The sequence below is a fragment of the Nycticebus coucang genome, chromosome 11 (genome assembly GCF_027406575.1).
Source record: "Nycticebus coucang isolate mNycCou1 chromosome 11, mNycCou1.pri, whole genome shotgun sequence".
Lineage (NCBI taxonomy): Eukaryota > Metazoa > Chordata > Mammalia > Primates > Lorisidae > Nycticebus > Nycticebus coucang.
The window spans coordinates 72,290,251-72,311,441 of record NC_069790.1 but is presented as its reverse complement, the minus strand read 5'-3'; the positions used below and the strand labels follow the sequence as shown (position 1 = coordinate 72,311,441).

General features: G+C 37.9%; 1 protein-coding gene across 5 annotated transcripts in view; it reads right to left on the bottom strand.

Annotated features, from left to right (window-relative positions):
* Nucleotides 1–21,191, bottom strand: part of MAGI2 (membrane associated guanylate kinase, WW and PDZ domain containing 2) — a 1,522,816-nt gene that overhangs the window by 1,296,917 nt on the left and 204,708 nt on the right. The gene's annotated exons all lie outside the window — the stretch shown is intronic.

Here is a 21,191-nt window from a genome sequence, read left to right as displayed (position 1 = left end):
CTTCATTGAAATGAGCCTTGAACCATAACACCAAATATTTTTTACAAATATATTTGATGCTTGAATCACAGCCATCTTTGAATAGGTCGTACTGTATTTAAGCATTTATGCTATTGGACTTTTGTCTTTTTTTCCATAATTATTTTATATTAAATACCTTTAGACATACATCTCTATTTGCATCTCTAACTATTTTATTAGAATAGACTTCTGGGGGAGATTATGAAACAGAAAAATTTCAGGCTAAACCTAAAACTCGAGTATGATCTAGAAATCTAATGCCAGCATAATTTGATTATCAGACTAATGTGCTTGAATTTCCAGGTATATTTATACCAACAGATTTTCTTGAAATTGGGAATCTCATCAGTATTTTATACAAAGAGTTACACATCTAAGCATTCCATGAGAGCCTATTAATAAGAATAAATTGGCTTAGTATACTCAAATCTTATTTTCTTATTTTTAAATTCCTGTTTTCATTCATTTCCCTTAAAAATCCATATCTCATCTTTTTATCCTTATCTTCTTGCTAGTGTGTTATTCTCACCTCCATTTATTTCCAGGATTATTTTCTGTTGCCTTCATAAATCCATCTCTCTCTTGTGCCTCTCCACTTTCCCTTCTATCAAAATGTGCACCTCTCATGTCTGCCTGTTTCCTTCCTTGGCTCCAAGGCCTTCTTCTGCTCTTCCTGGGACCTTTTCATTTGATCCTCTGTTCTCTTAATGAAACCCATGATTATAAACTAATATCATGGCAGGGAATACATACAAAAAAAATTGAAGGAAGAATAAATCCTACTCTTTGCTAAAATATTTCATCAAAGCCTTTGTTTCATCTCAGTGCCCCATTTTGTATTGCACTTGTTTTTAATCAAAAGGACTCACTCCTAGTTTTTAGTAGCTGGCGTCAGTACTTATAAAACATCTCCCATCATTAAGAATAGCTAGTGACTGGCTCGGTGCCCGTAGTACAGTGGTTACTGTGCCAGCCACATGCCCCAAGGCTGGCGGGTTCGAGCCCGGCCCTGACAGTTACACAACAATGACAACTGCAACAAAAATATAGCCGGGCGTTATGGCAGGTGCCTGTAGTCCCATCTACGTGGAAGGCTGAGGCAAGAGAATTGCTTAAGCCCAAGAGTTTGAGGTTTTATGAGCTGTGACACCACGGCTTTCTACCAAGGGTGACATAGTAAGATTCTGTCTCAAAAAAGAAAAAAAAAAAAAGGAATAGCTAGTGACTATTTGGAGTTTCTCTTAATTTTGAGAGAAATTTGGATTTCTGAGTAAGAAATAAGAACTGTTTTGGATAAGAACTTTGGAATCCTACATGGGCAGAAGCCTTATCCTTGAAATTCAAACTTTATCCCTCTGATAAGAACTCATCAAAGTAACTTTCACCATTCTCTTTTAAGGTGTTACTAATAGAATTAATTTTTAAAAAATAAAGTCTTGGGCGGAGCAAGATGGCGGTCGAGTAACAGCTTCCTTGCACCTGGGCACCGTGAGTCTGGGGAGATAGGACTCCAGGCATCTCTGGCTGGTGGGATCTGCCTATCATCACCCCTGTGAGGATACAGGGAGTCAGCAAGAGACTTCTGGACCCCAAGAGGAGGACTAAAACAGTGGAAAAACAGCAAGTGGTAGCATATGTTCAATCCGTCTAAACCCGCCTGCAACTGTAAGTCAGTAGCAGTTAGACTGCAAACCGGAAAGGCCTTACCTGTGAACTGTTTTGGTATCTTTGGACTTGCCACTCAGTTGAACTGCCTTGGGGAGAGCCTGAGCCGGAGTGCAGAGAACTTTGGCCATTGTCTAGGGCCCCAGTCTGAGCCGCTGAGCCAGACGGAGCTAATAGTGTTTGGCTCTGGGTCACAGGCAGACATTGTGAGCAATCTGCCCCAGCAAGCTCCACGCTCAGGGTCGCAGAGCTAGAATCAGGTGGGAGCTGGTAACCCAGAGACCAAGTAGCCTAATGGTGGGGTCTGAGCCGCCTTGCAGCCCTAACCCTCACGGGCAGAGTGAGACCAGTTTTGGCACACTGGGTAAGTGGATAGCCACTTCAGCAGTGAATCCAGTGACAAGCAATTTCCAGGGAAAGCTTCTGCTCAGCAAGTTTACAAGTTCAAAGTGCCTTTTAAGTGGGCTGAAGAGAGATTTAAGGTGTCTACCTGCTGGGGTTTGAGAAACTGGCAGCCTCCAGTCGTATCAGAACTGTGATTAACATCTCATACCCCAGAAGACCACATGTTGCCCAGACAATATTCAATAACATATACATACTGCTGTGTTTTTTTTTGTTTTTTTGTTTTGTTGTTTTTTTTTTGTTTATTTTGATGTTGTTTTGTTTTTTTAATTTCAACCTTTTCCATACAGATCTTTTTTCTTTCTCAATTTTTCTAGTTTAATTATAATTTCCCATTGCTGCCATTTTCAATAACTAGAACTTCATTTTTGCTAGTGTTTCTACCACTATTATTTGGTTTTTCACCCAATTTTATCCCATAAAGTTTTCTGTTTGCTTGTTTTGGTTTCATTTATAGCATTTTTATCTTTCCTCTCTACTTGGTGGAGGTGGGGTACTGTGTCTGATCAGGTTAGCAAAGAGCTGCTGACCTCAAGGGAACCACCCAACTGGGCACCCCCAGAAGGTGGGTTCTTTTTAAGGTTGTGTCAAAGTACCCTACTGTACACCTATATTGCTCTGTCTCCCTCTTTCTGTGCCTCTCTTCTTTTTGTCAATATTCCTTTTACCCACCCCCTCTCCTTTCTCTATTTTTCTTTTTTTTCCTTATCACTTGGTCCTCCTTTCTTTCATCCCTTTTTTGCTCTTCAACCTTCTCACCCTTCTGGTCCTGTAACCCTTAGTCCACAGGCACAAGAACTTAAAGAGCAAGAGGAAGTGAAAGGAAAATTAGGGCAAGGAAACAGATAAAAGAAATCACTCATGAGGAAGAATCAGCAGAAAACTCCAGGCAACATGAAGAACCAGTCCAGAACAACCCTGCCAAGGGACCATGAGGTAGCTACTGCAGATGATTCCACCTATAAAGAAATGTTAGGAATGACAGAAAGGAAATTAGAATACACATGTTGAAAACAATGAAAGAAATGATGGAAACAATGAAGGAAACTGCTGATAGAGTGGAAAATAACCAAAAGGAAATCCAAAAACAGAATCAAATAAGAGATGAATGATATGAAGAATATAAAAAGGATATAGTAGAGCTGAAGGAACTGAAACAGTCAATTAGGGAACTTAAAGATGCAATGGAAAGTATCAGCAACAGGTTAGACCATGCAGAAGAAAGAATTTCAGAGGTAGAAGACAAAGTTCTTCAGATAACTCAGATAGTAAAAGAGGCAGAAAAGAAGAGAGAGAAAGCAGAACGTTCACTGTCAGAATTATGGGACTTTATGAAGCATTCCAACATATGAGTTATAGGAATTCCAGAAGGGGAAGAAGAATGCCCCAGAGGAATGGAAGCCATACTAGAGAATATTATAAAAGAAAATTTCCCAAATATCACCAAAGATTCTGACACACTGCTTTCAGAGGGATATCGGACCCCAGGTCGCCTCAACTCTAACCGAGCTTCTCCAAGACACATTGTGATGAACCTGTCCAAAATCAAGACAAAAGAAAAGATTCTGCAAGCTGCCAGGAGTAAGCGCCAGTTGACCTACAGGGGCAAATCCATCAGAGTGACCGCAGACTTCTCTAATGAAACTTTCCAAGCAAGAAGACAATGGTCATTTACCTTTAATCTACTTAAACAGAACAATTTCCAGCCCAGAATTCTGTACCCTGCAAAGCTAAGCTTAAAAATTGATGGAGAGGGGCAGCGCCTGTGGCTCAGTCAGTAAGGTGCCAGCCCCATATACCGAGGGTGGCAGGTTCAAACCCGGCCCCGGCCAAACTGCAACCAAAAAATAGCTTGGCGTTGTGGCAGGCGCCTGTAGTCCCAGCTACTCGGGAGGCTGAGGCAAGAGAATCGCTTAAGCCCAGGAGTTGGAGGTTGCTGTGAGCTGTGTGAGGCCATGGCACACTACCGAGGGCCATAAAGTGAGACTCTGCCTCTACAAAAAAAAAAAAAAAAAAAAAAATTGACGGAGAATTCAAATCATTTATGGAACTACAAACATTGAGGAAATTCGCCACAACAAGACCAGCTCTACAGGAAATACTTCACCCTGTTCTGCACACTGACCACCACAATGGATCAGCAGCAAAGTAAGATCTCAGAAATTAAAGGACAGAACCTAACCTCCACACTGATGCAAAAGATAAAACTAAGCAATGGACTCTCACAAAATAATACGAATAAAATACTACCACACTTATCAATTATCTCAATAAATGTTAATGGCTTGAATTCCCGACTGAAGAGACATAGATTGGCTGACTGGATTAAAAAACACAAGCCATCCATTTGCTGTCTGCAAGAAACACACCTGGCTTCAAAAGACAAATTAAAGCTCCAAGTCAAGAGTTGGAAGACAATTTTTCAGGCAAATGGAATTCAGAAGAAAAGAGGAGTTGCAATCTTATTTTCAGATACATGTGGATTTAAAGCAACTAAAGTCAAAAAAGACAAAGATGGTCACTTTATATTGGTCAAGGGAAAAATACAACAAGAAGACATTTCAATTCTAAATATTTATGCACCCAATTTAAATGCTCCCAGATTCTTAAAACAGACCTTACTCAGTCTGAGCAATATGATATCTGATAATACCATCATAACAGGGGACTTTAACACTCCTTTTACAGAGCTGGACAGATCCTCTAAACAGAAATTAAACAAAGATATAAGAGATTTAAATGAGACCCTAGAATAACTGTGCTTGATAGATGCATATAGAACACTCCACCCCAATGATAGAGAATATACATTCTTCTCATCACCCAATGGAACATTCTCCAAAATTGATCATATCCTGGGACACAAAACAAATATCAACAGAATCAAAAGAATTGAAATTTTACCTTGTATCTTCTCAGACCATAAGGCACTAAAGGTAGAACTCAACTCGAAAAAAAATGCTCAACCCCACCCAAAGGCATGGAAATTAAACAATCTTCTGTTGAATAACAGATGGGTGCAGGAAGAAATAAAACAGGAAATCATTAACTTCCTTGAGCATAACAACAATGAAGACACAAGCTACCAAAACCTATGGGATACTGCAAAAGCAGTTTTGAGAGGAAAATTCATCACTTTAGATGCCTACATTCGAAAAACAGAAAGAGAGCACATCAACAATCTCACAAGAGATCTTATGGAATTGGAAAAAGAAGAACAATCTAAGCCTAAACTCAGTAGAAGAAAAGAAATCTCCAAAATCAAATCAGAGATCAATGAAATTGAAAACAAAAGAATCATTCAGAAAATTAATGAAACAAGGAGTTGGTTTTTTGAAAAAATAAATAAAATAGATAAGCCATTGGCCAGACTAACGAGGAATAGAAAAGTAAAATCTCTAGTAACCTCAATCAGAAACGAGAAAGGGGAAATAACAACTGAGCCCAAAGAGATACAAGACATCATCTCTGAATACTACCAGAAACTCTATGCCCAGAAATTTGACAATGTGAAGGAAATGGATCAATATTTGGAATCACACCCTCTCCCTAGACTCAGCCAAGAAGAAATAGAGCTCCTTAACAGACCAATTTCAAGCACTGAGATCAAAGAAACAATAAAAAATCTTCCAACCAAAAAATGCACTGGTCCAGATGGCTTCACTCCAGAATTCTATCAAACCTTCAAGGAAGAGCTTATTCCTGTACTGCAGATATTATTCCAAAAAATTGAGGAAGAAGGAATCTTCCCCAACACATTCTATGAAGCAAACATCAACCTGATACCAAAACCAGGAAAAGACCCAAACAAAAAGGAGAATTTCAGACCAATCTCACTCATGAATATAGATGCAAAAATTCTCAACAAAATCCTAGCCAATAGATTACAGCTTATCATCAAAAAAGACATTCTTCATGATCAAGTAGGCTTCATCCCAGGGATGCAAGGCTGGTTTAACATACGCAAGTTCATAAGTGTTATCCACCATATTAACAGAGGCAAAAATAAAGATCACATGATCCTCTCAATAGATGCAGAAAAAGCATTTGATAAAATCCAGCATCCTTTTCTAATTAGAACACTGAAGAGTATAGGCATAGGTGGCACATTTCTAAAACTGATTGAAGCTATCTATGACAAACCCACAGCCAATATTTTACTGAATGGAGTAAAACTGAAAGCTTTTCCTCTTAGAACTGGAACCAGACAAGGTTGTCCTCTGTCACCTTTCCTATTCAACATAGTGCTGGAAGTTCTAGCCAATACAATTAGGCAAGACAAGGAAATAAAGGGAATCCAAATGGGAGCAGAGGAGGTCAAACTCTCCCTCTTTGCTGACTACATGATCTTATACTTAGAGAACCCCAAAGACTCAACCATAAGACTCCTAGAAGTCATCAAAAAATATAGTAATGTTTCAGGATATAAAATCAATGTCCACAAGTCAGTAGCCTTTGTGTACACCAATAACAGTCAAAATGAGAAGCTAATTAAGGACACAACTCCCTTCACCATAGTTTCAAAGAAAATGAAATACCTAGGAATATACCTAACGAAGGAGGTGTAGGACCTCTATAAGGAAAACTATGAAATCCTCAGAAAGGAAATAGCAGAGGATATTAACAAATGGAAGAACATAGCATGCTCATGGACGGGAAGAATCAACCTTATTAAAATGTCTATACTTCCCAAAGCAATCTACCTATTTAATTACATTCCTATCAAAATACCAACATCGTATACTCAAGATTTGGAAAAAATGATTCTGCATTTTGTATGGAACCGGAAAAAAACCCCGTATAGCTAAGGCAGTTCTTAGTAATAAAAATAAAGCTGGGGGCATCAGTATACCAGATTTTCGTCTGTACTACAAAGCCATAGTGGTCAAGACAGCATGGTACTGGCACAAAAACAGAGACATAGACGCTTGGAATCGAATTGAAAACCAAGAAATGAAACTAACATCTTACAACCACCTAATCTTCGATAAACCAAACAAGAACATACTTTGGGGGAAAGACTCCCTATTCAATAAATGGTGTTGGGAGAACTGGATGTCTACATGTAAAAGACTGAAACTGGACCCACACCTTTCCCCACTCACAAAAATTGATTCAAGATGGATAAAGGACTTAAATTTAAGGCATGAAACAATAAAAATCCTCCAAGAAACCATAGGAAAAACACTGGAAGATACTGGCCTGGGGAAAGACTTCATGAAGAAGACTGCCATGGCAATTGCAACAACAACAAAAATAAACAAATGGGACTTCATTAAACTGAAAAGCTTCTGTACAGCTAAGGAGACAATAACCAAAGCAAAGAGACAACCTACACAATGGGAAAGGATATTTGCATATTTTCAATCAGACAAAAGCTTGATAACTAGGATCTATAGAGAACTCAAATTAATCCACATGAAAAAAGCCAACAATCCCATATATCAATGGGCAAGAGACATGAATAGAACTTTCTCTAAAGACGACAGACGAATGGCTAAGAAACACATGAAAAAATGTTCATCATCTCTATATATTAGAGAAATGCAAATCAAAACAACCCTGAGATATCATCTAACCCCAGTGAGAATGGCCCACATCACAAAATCTCAAAACTGCAGATGCTGGCGTGGATGTGGAGAGAAGGGAACACTTTTACACTGCTGGTGGGACTGAAAACTAGTACAACCTTTCTGGAAGGAAGTATGGAGAAACCTCAAAGCACTCAAGCTAGACCTCCCATTTGATCCTGCAATCCCATTACTGGGCATCTACCCAGAAGGAAAAAAATCCTTTTATCATAAGGACACTTGTACTAGACTGTTGATTGCAGCTCGATTTACAATCGCCAAAATGTGGAAACAGCCTAAATGCCCACCAACCCAGGAATGGATTAACAAGTTGTGATATATGTATACCATGGAATACTATTCAGCCATTAAAAAAAATGGAGACTTTACATCCTTCGTATTAACTTCGATGGACGTGGAAGACATTATTCTTAGTAAAGCATCACAAGAATGGAGAAGCATGAATCCTATGTACTCAATTTTGATATGAGGACAATTAATGACAATTAAGGTTATGGGGGGGAAGCAGAAAGAGGGATGGAGGGAGGGGGGTGGGGCCTTGGTGTGTTTCACACTTTATGGGGGCAAGACATGATTGCAAGAGGGACTTTACCTAACAATTGCAATCAGTGTAACCTGGCTTATTGTACCCTCAATGAATACCCAACAATAAAAAAAAATAAAAAAATAAAAATAAATAAATAAAGTCTTATGGGGGAGAAGAGCTTCATCTCTCAACACAATTTGTAATAATTTAAAAAAATTTTAATTACCACATATACATAATATCTGCATATCTTTTAATTACTATAGATACCTAATATCTGTATATCTGTAATATGGGGACATGTGATGTTTTGATATAGGCAGACAATGTGAATTAATCAAATCATAATAATTGGAGTGCTCATCATCTTGGGCATTTTACATTTCTTTGTGTTAGATACACTCCAGATACAGTCTCTTTACTATCTAAAAGTACACCTTAACAGGCTAACTTATTGTTGATTATAGTCACTTTGCTGTCAAATATTGTTCTTTCTAATTATTTGACTATATTTTTGTACCCATTAACCATTTCACTTTATCCCCCCTTCCCGGCATCTGGCAACCATAAATCTACTTTCTGTCTCCATGAGGTCACTTTAAACACATTTGTAAAAAGTAGGTCTGATAACTGAAAATATTGGAAGAGATGACAGAACTTGGATCTAGCATAGGCTCTGGGAGAAGAAAATGAATGATTGTTTCAGGGCCCATGTAATAAGATTCATTAAAAAATAATGTATGTGAGATACAGATCTCACATACACATGATGGCTATGCACTCACACAGTGCATTTTTTTCTTTGTGTTGGTTTTGAATTTTATATTGTGCATTAATGAGTAGTGAGTCTACTGATAGTCAAGTGACAAAATTATAAACTATGTAATTGCTTTATACTAAACTCATCCTCACTTATCTTTCAAAGTATAATTTTTTCCCCTAAGATTCCACATCACTGTTCACTATTCTAAAGAGAGATGTTTTAGTTCCTCAAAGTCTTATGATTAATAGTCTCTAATGAAGAATGGAAGGGAAGTATCACACTACGTAAGTCATGGATAGTTTCAACAACTCATCTTTTCATTCATTTATCAAATCTTTACTGAATATAATATGCCATGCATCAGTTTGCTTAGAATATGACATAATAGGCAATTTATTAACAGTAGGAGCATTGAAAATAGATTTGGCAGAATGGAATGTATAACTTCTGTCATAGGAAAAGCACCAGTTCCTGCCATCAGAAGCTGGCCTGGCACTTGTAAGTGAGGTCTGTTATTCTCTCAGTAAATGTAAAAAATCTTTCAGAATATAACCTCTGACAAATTCAGTCTAAGATCATGATAAAGCGAAACAAAACAAGGCCATTTCATAATTTTGTCTAAGCACAGGCAAAAGCAAGTTTAGTGTACTACACAAGAAAATGACAAATGTCTTCATCTCTCAACTATAATGAGCTTCCTGCATTTCATCAATCCCAGCTTTCTTCTCTGCTCTGCCCTCCTTGTTACTGAGATACCCACTCTTAGAACTTCTGCTTTCGGACAACATCTAATTTAGAGAAAACTCCTGAGTTTTTCAGATCCTTTCCCCATACCACCAAACCAAAGCCCAAATCTGTTAAGAGGTTAGTTATTCTTACCACCCTCTCACTGAAATATCCCACAGGGTCCCACAGAAAGTGTCATCTCTTGCTTCAAGGAGTAATAAACAAAACCTGTTCATCTGGAGGTGCATTCCTGGTGGTTTGTAACTGAAGGGCATTTCATTCCCCTGGGCTGACTGCAATAAGATGAAAACCTCACAGAAGAAGGGGCCTGTGAGTAGAGGCGACTTAAGGAATGAGCAGGGGTCAGGATCAGGTGGAGTAAAGAATGTCTTCTAGCAAATAACAAGTGATCATTAAAGAAAGCAACAAGTGATAGTTTGGTTTGTTTGGAGTGAAAGACACATAGGAGGAAGCTGGCTGATGAAATTAAAAGAGAAAAAAGGATGAATGAAAACAAGAGGAGCCTTATGTTGCTCCATTAAGTGACACTTTACACTCTAAGGAGAGGGAGGTGGGCAGCATATTCCCACCATGGAGAGCACAATGGCATAGGCACCATCCAACAAATAATATGCAGTTCATCATTATTTTATATACCGATCCCTCGATGATCTAAAACAAAATCTAATTTGTTTCTTCTGTGCTGTCTTATCTCTTCCCTGATATTGAGACACTTACAGAGCCCATCTTCTTAAATGTTTTTTTTAAAGTTTCCTCACCATTTTTCTCTCTCTCCAGCTCCCTAATTTTATGTTTAAAACTTTGGTCCATCTAGAATTCAACTTAATGTAAGGAATAAGAACAAATCCTTGGGCAGCTGTTCCAAGACAACATACTGTTTAGCATATCCTAGTTAAAAAAAAAAATGCCACCTTAGTAATATATTACATTTATTGAAATCTATTTCTGGACTTCTATTTTTTCTGTTAATCTATTTTTGTAGCAATACCACACCACCTTAATCATTACAAATGTGTTGTAATGTGTTTAATATCTAGCAGGGCTGGGCTCTCTCACATTAATCTACAGTGTTCAACAAGGCTTGACGGGATAATTGAGAGCATCTCGTCCAGCACCTTCAATTTACAGATAAGAAAACTGAAGGCCAGGGAGATTCCGAGACTCGCTCAATATTACACAGCAGATCACAGGAAAGTCAAACACTGGAACAAGGATTCTCTGGCTAGTTTTCAAATACTCGATCTTCTGAGACATGCCAATGACTGTAAACAAATACATTCCCATAGATGTCAATACTTCTCAAATTATTCCTAGTCTGTTTCTCTGTGATGTAAATGTGTGCTTTCTATTCTAATTTTTTAGGTCCTTGAATCTTCACTTTTTTTTTTTTTTTTGTAGAGACAGAGTCTCACTGTACCACCCTCGGATAGAGTGCCGTGGCGTCACGCGGCTCACAGCAACCTCTAACTCTTGGGCTTAGGCGATTCTCCTGTTTCAGCCTCCCAAGCAGCTGGGACTACAGGCGCGCGCCACAACGCCCGGCTATTTTTCTGTTGCATTTTGGCCGGGGCTGGGTTTGAACCCGCCACCCTCGGCATATGGGGCCGGCGCCCTACTCACTGAGCCACAGGCGCCGCCCTGAATCTTCACTTTTTAAATAAGCTTGTGAAATTTTCATTACCATACCTACCTAATTTCATGAAAAAGAGTAGAAGACAAACCCAATCCACCTTTCAACATCATTTGTCATGCTTTATTTATTTTGCTCGTTAGAGTCATGATTAGGATTGTTTTGATATCGCAAAAAAATGCAAAGCAGTGCACAATTGAACAGTGAAGTTTCCATTGACTAACTAGGCAGTTGTCTGCCAGATGCAGTCATCAGCATGTTAATGAGACTGATGGCTGGAATTAAACATAAGGCATTGCAAGCACTACTGAGTCTATGAACTGGATACATATCTAACTTCTAGTAGATTTGACAAATATGAAACAGTTATATAAAACAATATAGAAATGTGCGAAGGTGTTTTTATACACTAATTCACAGATAAAAACTTTGTCCTTCCTACAATAAGAAAAAGCATATGAAACATTAAAAAAATTACTAAATAGTCTGGATTAAATCAATATATCAGGTCAAAAACTCCAAGGAGTCTGCCAAAGAAACAAAAGCAGATGTGGAAAGTCAAGAATGATAGAGTCCAGTAAGTCACTGCCTTGTGGTTTCATGTAAATAAGCCAGACAATCTACACAACTACAGCTCCACCCTCCTCGCAGTCCTCTTGTAAAGGTGATAATTAAGGACAATTATGTAATCACCTCGACATCTATAATTGCATTAACAGTTATTGTATTAGATTCACCCCAAAAAACGCTCTGTTAAAATAAAGGATCTGAATGTTTTCCATTTGAGTGGGATTAGCCCCATAATATTAGTGGAAGAAAGCACCAGTTTCCCCAAAGCTGAAAGCTCTAAAACACTGTAAGATAAGCAGTATGGGGTGAGAATTTAAACCAAAGTGCAGTATCACTTCTTATCTAGAAACTTCAATGTACAATAGCAGAATGTTAATAAGGGCCATATAGATTAGAAACTAGAAAGAATCACTTGAATTGATAACTTTTACCCAAAGATAGAAAAACGAATGCTCTCATTTATATTACTATCAGCGAATTAAATTCAAATGCCTCTCAGCACTACAGAAGACCACTTTTAACACAAACGTTAAATAATGGAACAGCAAAGTCAAAATTATTTGACACCACTCTAAAACAAATTAGATTTCTATATGACCAAGAGATCACTATGTAAAACAATGATAAATTGGATATTTTTGGTGGATTGTGGGTGTGCCATTGTGCTCTCCACAATGAGAAGGGGAAGTGAGTCACTAATGTGTTTATTATTTGTTATGTGCAGCAAACTTCACCAGATGCGAATTCTGTGGTGGGTGATATGCCTTTCTGAAAGTTTGAATATCAAAGATTCATGGTATGCTCACTGGCACGAGAATATAAGATTATTCAACTCCTCAATCCTACACATATTGCCTGAACTCACGCTTTTTTTTTTAACTTCAAAAGTATCATAAACCTCATTTTAAATGTCTTTGAACATCAAAGATAACTATGAGTTAGTGTGGTCCACATGTACTTTAAAGCCAGACACAGTACTACGTATATCTGGGGTTGTATGTCAGGAGCTGAAGAGACATAGAGTAATAAAACACCCATTTTGTTTTCAAAGAGCTCCTCCTCAAACAGGGGAGACAATACATGATCAATTACCATCTTATGTAATAGATGCAATAGAGACGTATACAAAGTATTACAGAATCTCTTTGTCCAGAGTGTAGAAAAGAAAGAATTCGCTTGGTCCCTTTGGGATAGTTGGTGCTCATCTTATTAATCACTGAAGTAAAAAACTACAGAGTCACTTAAGTTCATTACTCCCACTGTTTCAAACCAAATAAACATCCTTCTCCTTCAACCAGACTGTTCTCCAAAATGTCATTAATCACACCTTTCTCATTTCTCCATCTTTTCTGAGAGTTCGTTGTTCTCTTTGCTTTTAGCAAACTTGTTGAAAGATTACTTTGGGTTAGGCAGCTTTAAATTTAAAAGCATTTCCCCTATCAACTTATTGTATCCTCCTGGCATCCCTAAAAAGTAGCTACTTTTAATTTATTTATATTTTTAGAAATGGGGTCACACTTAGTTGCCCAGGATAGAGTGCGGTGGCTACTCAGGCACAATCAGGGGCACTATGGCATTTAACTCCTGGAGTCAAGTGAGCTTCTTGCCTCTGCCCCTGGACTAGCTGGGACATTGGGTGCACACCATTGTGCTCAGCAAAAACAAACAAACAGACAAATCCATGTCAGCCCTTTTGACATATGGGGAAATTGTGGTGCAAAGATCTTGAGTGATTGATCACACAATAAATAAACTTTCAAAATAGTCTAGCTGGAGAGTTCACACTTTTTATTATTCTTATTTCAGCTTAATATGAGGACACACATGTTTAGGTTATATTGTTTTTATTTCTAAGGTAAAGTTCAAGTTGTAGTTGAGCCCTTCACCCGGGGGCGTGCTGAACATCCTCACGTTGTGCACATTATATTTTAAAACATCATTTTGTATGTGATACCCAAATACAATCTTATCTATCAATTAAAATAACTAGTCCCTTGTATTTGAAAAAAGAAAGAGCTCCAATTCAGCATATAAATTATTATTATTATTATTTTTATAGGGGGGACAGAGTTTCAACTGCCTGAAAAGTCCTTCTCCTATCTATCAGTTAAATCAGTTTTGCGGCAATAACAAATGACACTAAAATCTACTTATTTTTCAATGGCCAAAGCAAGACATATGGATAAGCCTGATGTCATTAAGTGGGGAGCCAAATCCTTCTCCTCAAAAGACCTATCCCATAGAGGGGATTTTGCTACTTTACTTCCTTCAGCTTCTTCAAATGTCATGACCCAACCTCCCTCTAACCACCTTATGTAATCTTTCACCCTCACAATATCACACCCATGCATGCAAAATCCCTATTCCTTTCTTGCCTTCTATTGCTTTACTCCTATCCTTAGTATGAAGTTTTCTAGATGTTCAGCCAATAAAGTTTTCTAGATGTTCGGCCAATGAAACAATGATTATTTTCCAGTTAAAGCTGAAACCATAGAAAAACTATTAAAATGCTCTACATCTTACTATGTTCATATATTACAGAACCCAAATCATCCATGTTCACATCATCTACTGTCTACATCATAACTTCACTATTACACTGTCTTCAGCAACGTGACTCTGTCATTATGGAAAACCTACCCCAAAATATAAGGTTACAATTTACTTCCTAGTTCATTTCAGGAAAATCCATTTCAATGAACCCCTTACTACTTAACTTTCAAATACAGCATCAAATGACTGTTTACCCCCAAAAGCTCCCTGAGAATTCTCTCCTAGAGGTGTCTACCAATCCTAAACTATTGTATCAGTAACTTCACCTCCTCCTTGCAAACCCTTAGCTTTGAAAGACCTGCCTTTAAAGCCAGATCTCAAAAACCTTTAAATATCACTTCTTTGCCCTCTTCCCTCCCAGATGCAACTAAGATTCTCTTGAGGGAGGGCGAGGCTATCAACTCAGTTTTGCTTTATTTAAGTTGTTCTGCTGGCATTTTAGGGGATCTCACAGTCAATGTCTTTACAGTGAGCCAGAGAGATGTAAGACACTCAAGGCAAAGTTTAGGACAAACCATAGATCCTAATTCTCTTCCTTAAATTTGTGTTTAAAATACAGATAACTAAACAAGTCTACAAGGCATTTAGCTAGTTCTACTTGCCTGCGTATTCATCACCACTAACTCCACATTGGAAAGCAAATAAATGAGACCTGAAGGACTAGGCTTTGGGCAGGGGATTGTCTATCATCTCTGGAAGTGAGATTTTCAAATTCATTAGTCTACTTTTAGTTACTTTCAGGGACTAACAGTTTATCATTTACTTATGAATATGGTTAAAATCACAATAAGGAAAACACAAATGAATGTAAAAATATGTTAAAAGGAGATCCCAGTCACTTCTTAGTGAAAGCTAAACAGTCAATGGAAAGGAAACCATGTTACAAAGTGAGGTGGTAGAACTGGGTAGGATATGAAAAGGATATAATGAACCGCTCTGTGAGCCGAGTGACCCACATGACAGGGTTTTGGGTGAAACAAATAGAATTGGGTTAGAAAATATATATGCTGCTGTGTAAGTTAGCACGTTAATAACCTACAGTAAACTTATAAAATACTCTTAAAAGCTAAGATATCATCCTACTAATGTGCTAGCATGTTTTATAAGATTTGTGACATGTCTTTTTAAAAATTGAGCATATAGTAACTTTTTTCTCCATGTTTTTGAGTCATAAACATTCTTGTGCAATTCTCTCTCTGCAATGCATGTAGTATTTTAACAAAGTCCTAAGGTGCTATTATGCTTGGCTTATATATCATTGTTTCCAAGCTTGTTTAAAAGTAGACAGTCATGTGATTTGGATGGCCCTTAAAAATAGATGCATTCACAATACCCACAATAACAAAACAACCACACAGCCTTTGCAAGTCAATCCCTTAAGAATCTGCCCCAGCAACACCTAATTACTGGCAAGTTTATGGAAGACGTTCTATAATAAAGCACTGTGCTAAAAACTTCCCATTTAGTTAATCATGTAATCTTTATCCCCACACAGCCTTCTAAGATAAGCCCTATTATTAGCCCGGTTTAAAGGTATGAAAACCAAGGATTATTCTGTAGTTGCCTAGAGATGAATACAAACAGCAGTGGTGGAGCCTGGATTCCCACCCAGATTTCCCAACTGACCCCCAAACCACAGCTAATAATTGGTCTCGTATTGTTCCACATTGTGGAAATACAGGGTTTTCAAAACAGTTTTTTTCAAGGTCTTATTAAAATTCAAGTACAATAACTCCCCTATGCCCAAACACAAATCTTCCTCAGGAAAAAATTCTGTATGGGGCATTACTTCTGTATAGGTATTCTATAGTCACAAGACTTTTGAATGGAGTAGAGGTGCTTAAATCTTCGAACAGAGATTTAAGGTCTCCGAAGTATAAAATCACAAACATATTGAATACTTGAATGGAGTGCCAGGGAAAAACAAACGCTTTTCTTTTTCATTAACACCATGGGACTATATTGAAGAGCTATTATTACATCTAGATAGTAAATAAAAATTAATTGAGTACTAGCCATATGAAATACATAAAATTACATTGATATTATGTGTTTAGAGATTTATTGATATATTTTAGGAAAAAGCAACAAGAACAAAAATCACTCCTGAGAGTGTTTTTAGAATGGAGACCTTGATGTCTAATCCTATTTTTGACTTTAAGGTCAGTGGCAGAAATAATGAGAGCCACATATGTAATGCAAAATTTTCTAGTAGCCACTTCTTTAAAATGCAAAAGGACAACTAGAAGATATCGAGAAGATACTTTATATTCTTTTCTATGCTGAATCTTTAAAATCCAGTGTGCGTTTCCACCTAGAGAACATCTCAGCACACACGCCCACATCTCAAATGCTCACTGACCACATGTGGTCTGAGGTAACTGTTTTGGACAATACAGATCTATTTTCTATCAATTCTCCTAAGACTGTTTTCAAAGAACAAAATGACTTTGGCTGGAGATAAATTATTATATGTTAGCTGGGATTTTCAGTTTGTTCAGTTAACAATCAACTCAGGTTTTAACAATCAAATTAAGTTTGGGGGTTTGAATTGCATTCCTTTTTGAAGATTCTAGACACTACGACAAAGTCAAGCAAAGTTTGACTGTTGCTTCTTTAAAATTTTTTTAAAATAAAAAACTACAGGCTGCTAGTGGAAAGCTTTTTTAAAAATTATTTATTATTATCTGATTAACTGGGTATATAATTCATTATATTGTCTAACAAATATAACTTTCTGATGTATCTAGCATGTAGAGATTTTATAAACCCTGTTTTCAATAATCCCCCAACATCTCTCTGGAATTAAGTAGTTTACTATTGTATTAATATTTATACATAAAAAGACTTGAAAGCTAAGAGAGGTTAGTTTACTTTTCTAGCCCATTTGGGTTGCTATAAGGGAATACCTGAGACTGGGTAATTTATAAAGTGGTTTAGTTGATTCACAATTCTCCTGTCTGGGAAAGTTCAAGATTGAACATCAAGGAGGGCTTCAGTTGGCTTCCACTCATGGCAGAAGGTAAAGGGGAGCTGGCAAATTCAGAGATCATACAGTGAGAGAGAAAGGTAGGGGAGGTGCTAGCCTCTTTTTAATAACCAGCTGTTGTGGGAACTAAGAGCAAGAACTCATCCCAGAGCAAGAGAATTAATCTATCCATGAGGGAGTAACCCCACACCCCCAAGACCCAAACACCTCCCTCTAGGCCCCAACTCCAACACTGGATCAAATGTCAACCTGTGGCTTTGTTCACAGTTGGCTAGCTAGGAGCAAGGTGGATGACTGGTATGGGTAGGCAATTTTGGATTGGTTTGGGACAGGATGACCTAGGCTATTATGGAATGAGGATGATTAAGACCTTGCAGGTGGGTTGTTTTGAGTACAGAGTTAATTAAGACTCCGGGAGACGTCTACGAAGCAGCTGATGCTCCTCAAAGTTGTACATAAGCCAAACTGTGCTTTCCGTGGAACCTGCAGTCACTAGGACAGGCCCGGCCTGCTGTGCAAGGTGTTAACAAACTTTCTTTTCTTGCTAAAACTTTACTTGCTCTTTTTAATGATCTTGATGACTACCTCAAGTCTCCAGCCACAATGCCACTCCAACAGTTTGGAGGAGACAAATATCCAAGCCATTGCAGTTACGTACCCAACACATTTAAATATAAAACTTATGCTCTGAACCCGGGGTTCTCGAAGTTTGGCTTCAGGATCAACATCATCATCACCTGGGAACTTGTGAAATATGCAAATTCTAATCCCTCCTCCAGATCTACTGAACCAGAAACTCTGTAGTTCTTGTTTTTTAGTGTCTGTGTGTATGAATGTGCATATGTATATACACTTGTATTACAAATGTTCTTTTTTACAAAAGTAGTCTGTGTATGTCTTGTATAAATATGTGAATATATTTAAGAATATAAGAGTAAAAAGAATATAAAGCTATATTTCTGAATGTTGCTTTTTAAATTCTTATTTTATCCTACAATAAGTTTTGAATTAGATTTTTAAAAATTCAAAAGCTCTGATGTTGGAATATGACATGGGAAGTAGCTCCCTGGGCTCAGAGTGATGGCGGAAGGCAGGCGCTAAAACTGACATTATCATAAATTGAGAATTTAATTCATTTAAACTTCAAAAATGATAACCTAAGGTCTGTTCACAGTTATAGTTCCATTTATCTTCATTAATGTCATTCTAGTTTGATGTTAAACTAGGCTTTTTCTATTTTCTGCTGTTTTATAAGCTGCCTCAAATATTTTGTAGTAATTTTACTTATTAATAACCCTAAAGAGAATTTAACAAACCGGAAAACTAGAATAATTATTTTTATCATTCATTTGAAATGTACTTATCTATTAACACAAAAATCTGTAATGCCCTCTTTCACTACAAGTATCTATGTAGTAACAGGTGACGTATCTCTAGAATTGGAGGAGGGAGTGACACGTGTACAAGCTGTTGGGCCCTAGATTGTTCCAGCAGCCAGGCTCCTGACCCCAGAGTGACTTAGTGGCTCAACGTGCTAGCCTTCTCTGCCCACCCTACCCTTTGCCTTTCTCTCTGGCCACTTCATTCAGAAAGGCTTCACACATTTCACAGGTGTGACTTCTTGCGCATCTCAGACACTGTGGATGCCAAATTTATCATGAGCTAAAGATACCTTGATTTTCCATACCATCACAGTGTCGTTTGTCCACAAACTACTTTATAGCCAACTTTGGCTACCCAGCGAAGATTATGTGATTACTGAGAACTTAAATGAGAGCACTCCCTGTTCTCTGCAGCTAATTTCCTCTCTAGGGGGGTGTAGGGGAAGGTTACAGCTGTCCAGGTGATATAATTTGAGATAACAGATCAGTCTTCCTGGCTTAACTCATTGCCCTTTTTCATTAGAGAAGTCTTCTATATGACATTTCACTACTCCCAGCAGCAAAACTTAAGTGGGCTGACTATCCAATGCTAGTCCCTGAGTTACAAACATCTGACCTATGACTTGCACGTATCAACAGAGGTAATAGGTAAATGTGCCTGTTCCAATTTACATAGAAATTCAATTTAAAAACAAACCTGTAGAACCTATTTTGTTCATAACCTGGGGACTCCCTGAAGTGCAACGAGTGCCCTGTTTTTCTGTGCCACATTTTGAAATTTTCTAGCACATTTCTTAAAAAGCTAATACTGACTTTTACCCTCCTTCTTTCCAGCAGTTGCATCCCTGCACAAGTCCCCTATTAAATGATGTGCTTGTTTAGAAGTTTCAGATAGACCCCCATAAGGAGATCGCCTCAAGGCTTCAGATAATCTGGGAACAGCTTGGGAAATGACACCAGCCCATTCACCAGGTAGAGCAACAATTCAAGGCAGTCATCGTGCTGACTCCTACACACCCTTCACACCAAATTCCCTTTTATAAACCCCTGCCCTCAGCCAAGACTTAGGAATGGTTTCTTTGAGGTATGAGCCTTGGTCAGGTTTTGAATAAAGTCATTTTATTTTCCTTTGACTACACCTCATCTTTGTTACTAGCTTTTGGAAGCAGTGAGAGCCAAGCCTGTTCTTGATTGCAGTAGGAGAGGGCCAGTGGACTGGCTCTAGGTTTCCCCATCTGCTTAGCCATAAAAGTTATCATAGGACTTGTCTAAGTTGCCAGTGGTTTACAATGCAGTTTAGTTTCCTGAGCTGATGAGATACTCTTTCTTTTACATAGATAATCAAAATTAACTAATATCTAATAATAATAATAATAATATCTAATGTAGAGGTGAAGAGAATTTTCTCACTCCCCTTCTGAAGGTTAGAATCTGCTGATATAAACTGACAATAGACAATTTAAAGGAGAAAAGATGTACAAATATATTAATGTGCATAAACATGGTACCTACAGAATATGGGACTCAAAGAAGAGCCAGATGGCTGAAGCCTAAATAGCACCCTCTACACAGGGCAGAGGGAAATGAGAAAACAGGCAATTCTGAGGTGTAGCAAGTGAATTTTAATGTTTAATGGGCCTCCAAAGCAGATAATAATTTGTAAACTATTCTCTTTGAAAATTGAATGGTACTGTGAGAAAGACAATAGCTTGTGACAAAGTCTAGGTTGGTGACATTTCTCAGTCTTCCTTCCTGTGCTATGCTATAATTTCAGGGGAGAGAACTGAAGACCATTGTTTTCCTTCTGGAAGAACCTCAGAGGAGGAGACTTCTGAGAGAGAGTTCTACCCTGCCCACTAGCGGAAAAGCAGGAGGTCAGTAAGTCCTTGGTTCTGAGGCTGCTTCAAAGGCCTTTGAATTTCTGTTAGTTCAAAGTTCTTAACATGCCATAATGCCAAATTTGGGGGTATATTTTCCCGAGCCCCAACAATGGAAATGCTATACAGGAAAATTAAGCAAAGCAAAACAATAATAACACTCAGGTTGACATGGTGACCAGTATCGTTAGTACAATACACACCATTAATACAATTTAACATCCTTTTATTGTAAAGGTTCAAGGGCACTGGCAGTGAAATTAAGAATTTTCATGCTTTTCCTTAGCTATTCTTTATGAATATCTGGATTTCCTAGCATTGGAAATGTTAACCTTTGACATTTTTCAAAGCAAGCTAGCCCTTCAAAGCCAGGTTACTGTAACGATTGTCTCACAGAGAATATGAAACCAAAATGATTTTTATTTGGGGACTTTTAAGTTTTCAACTAGGACCCCTGGAACTTGGGTATACA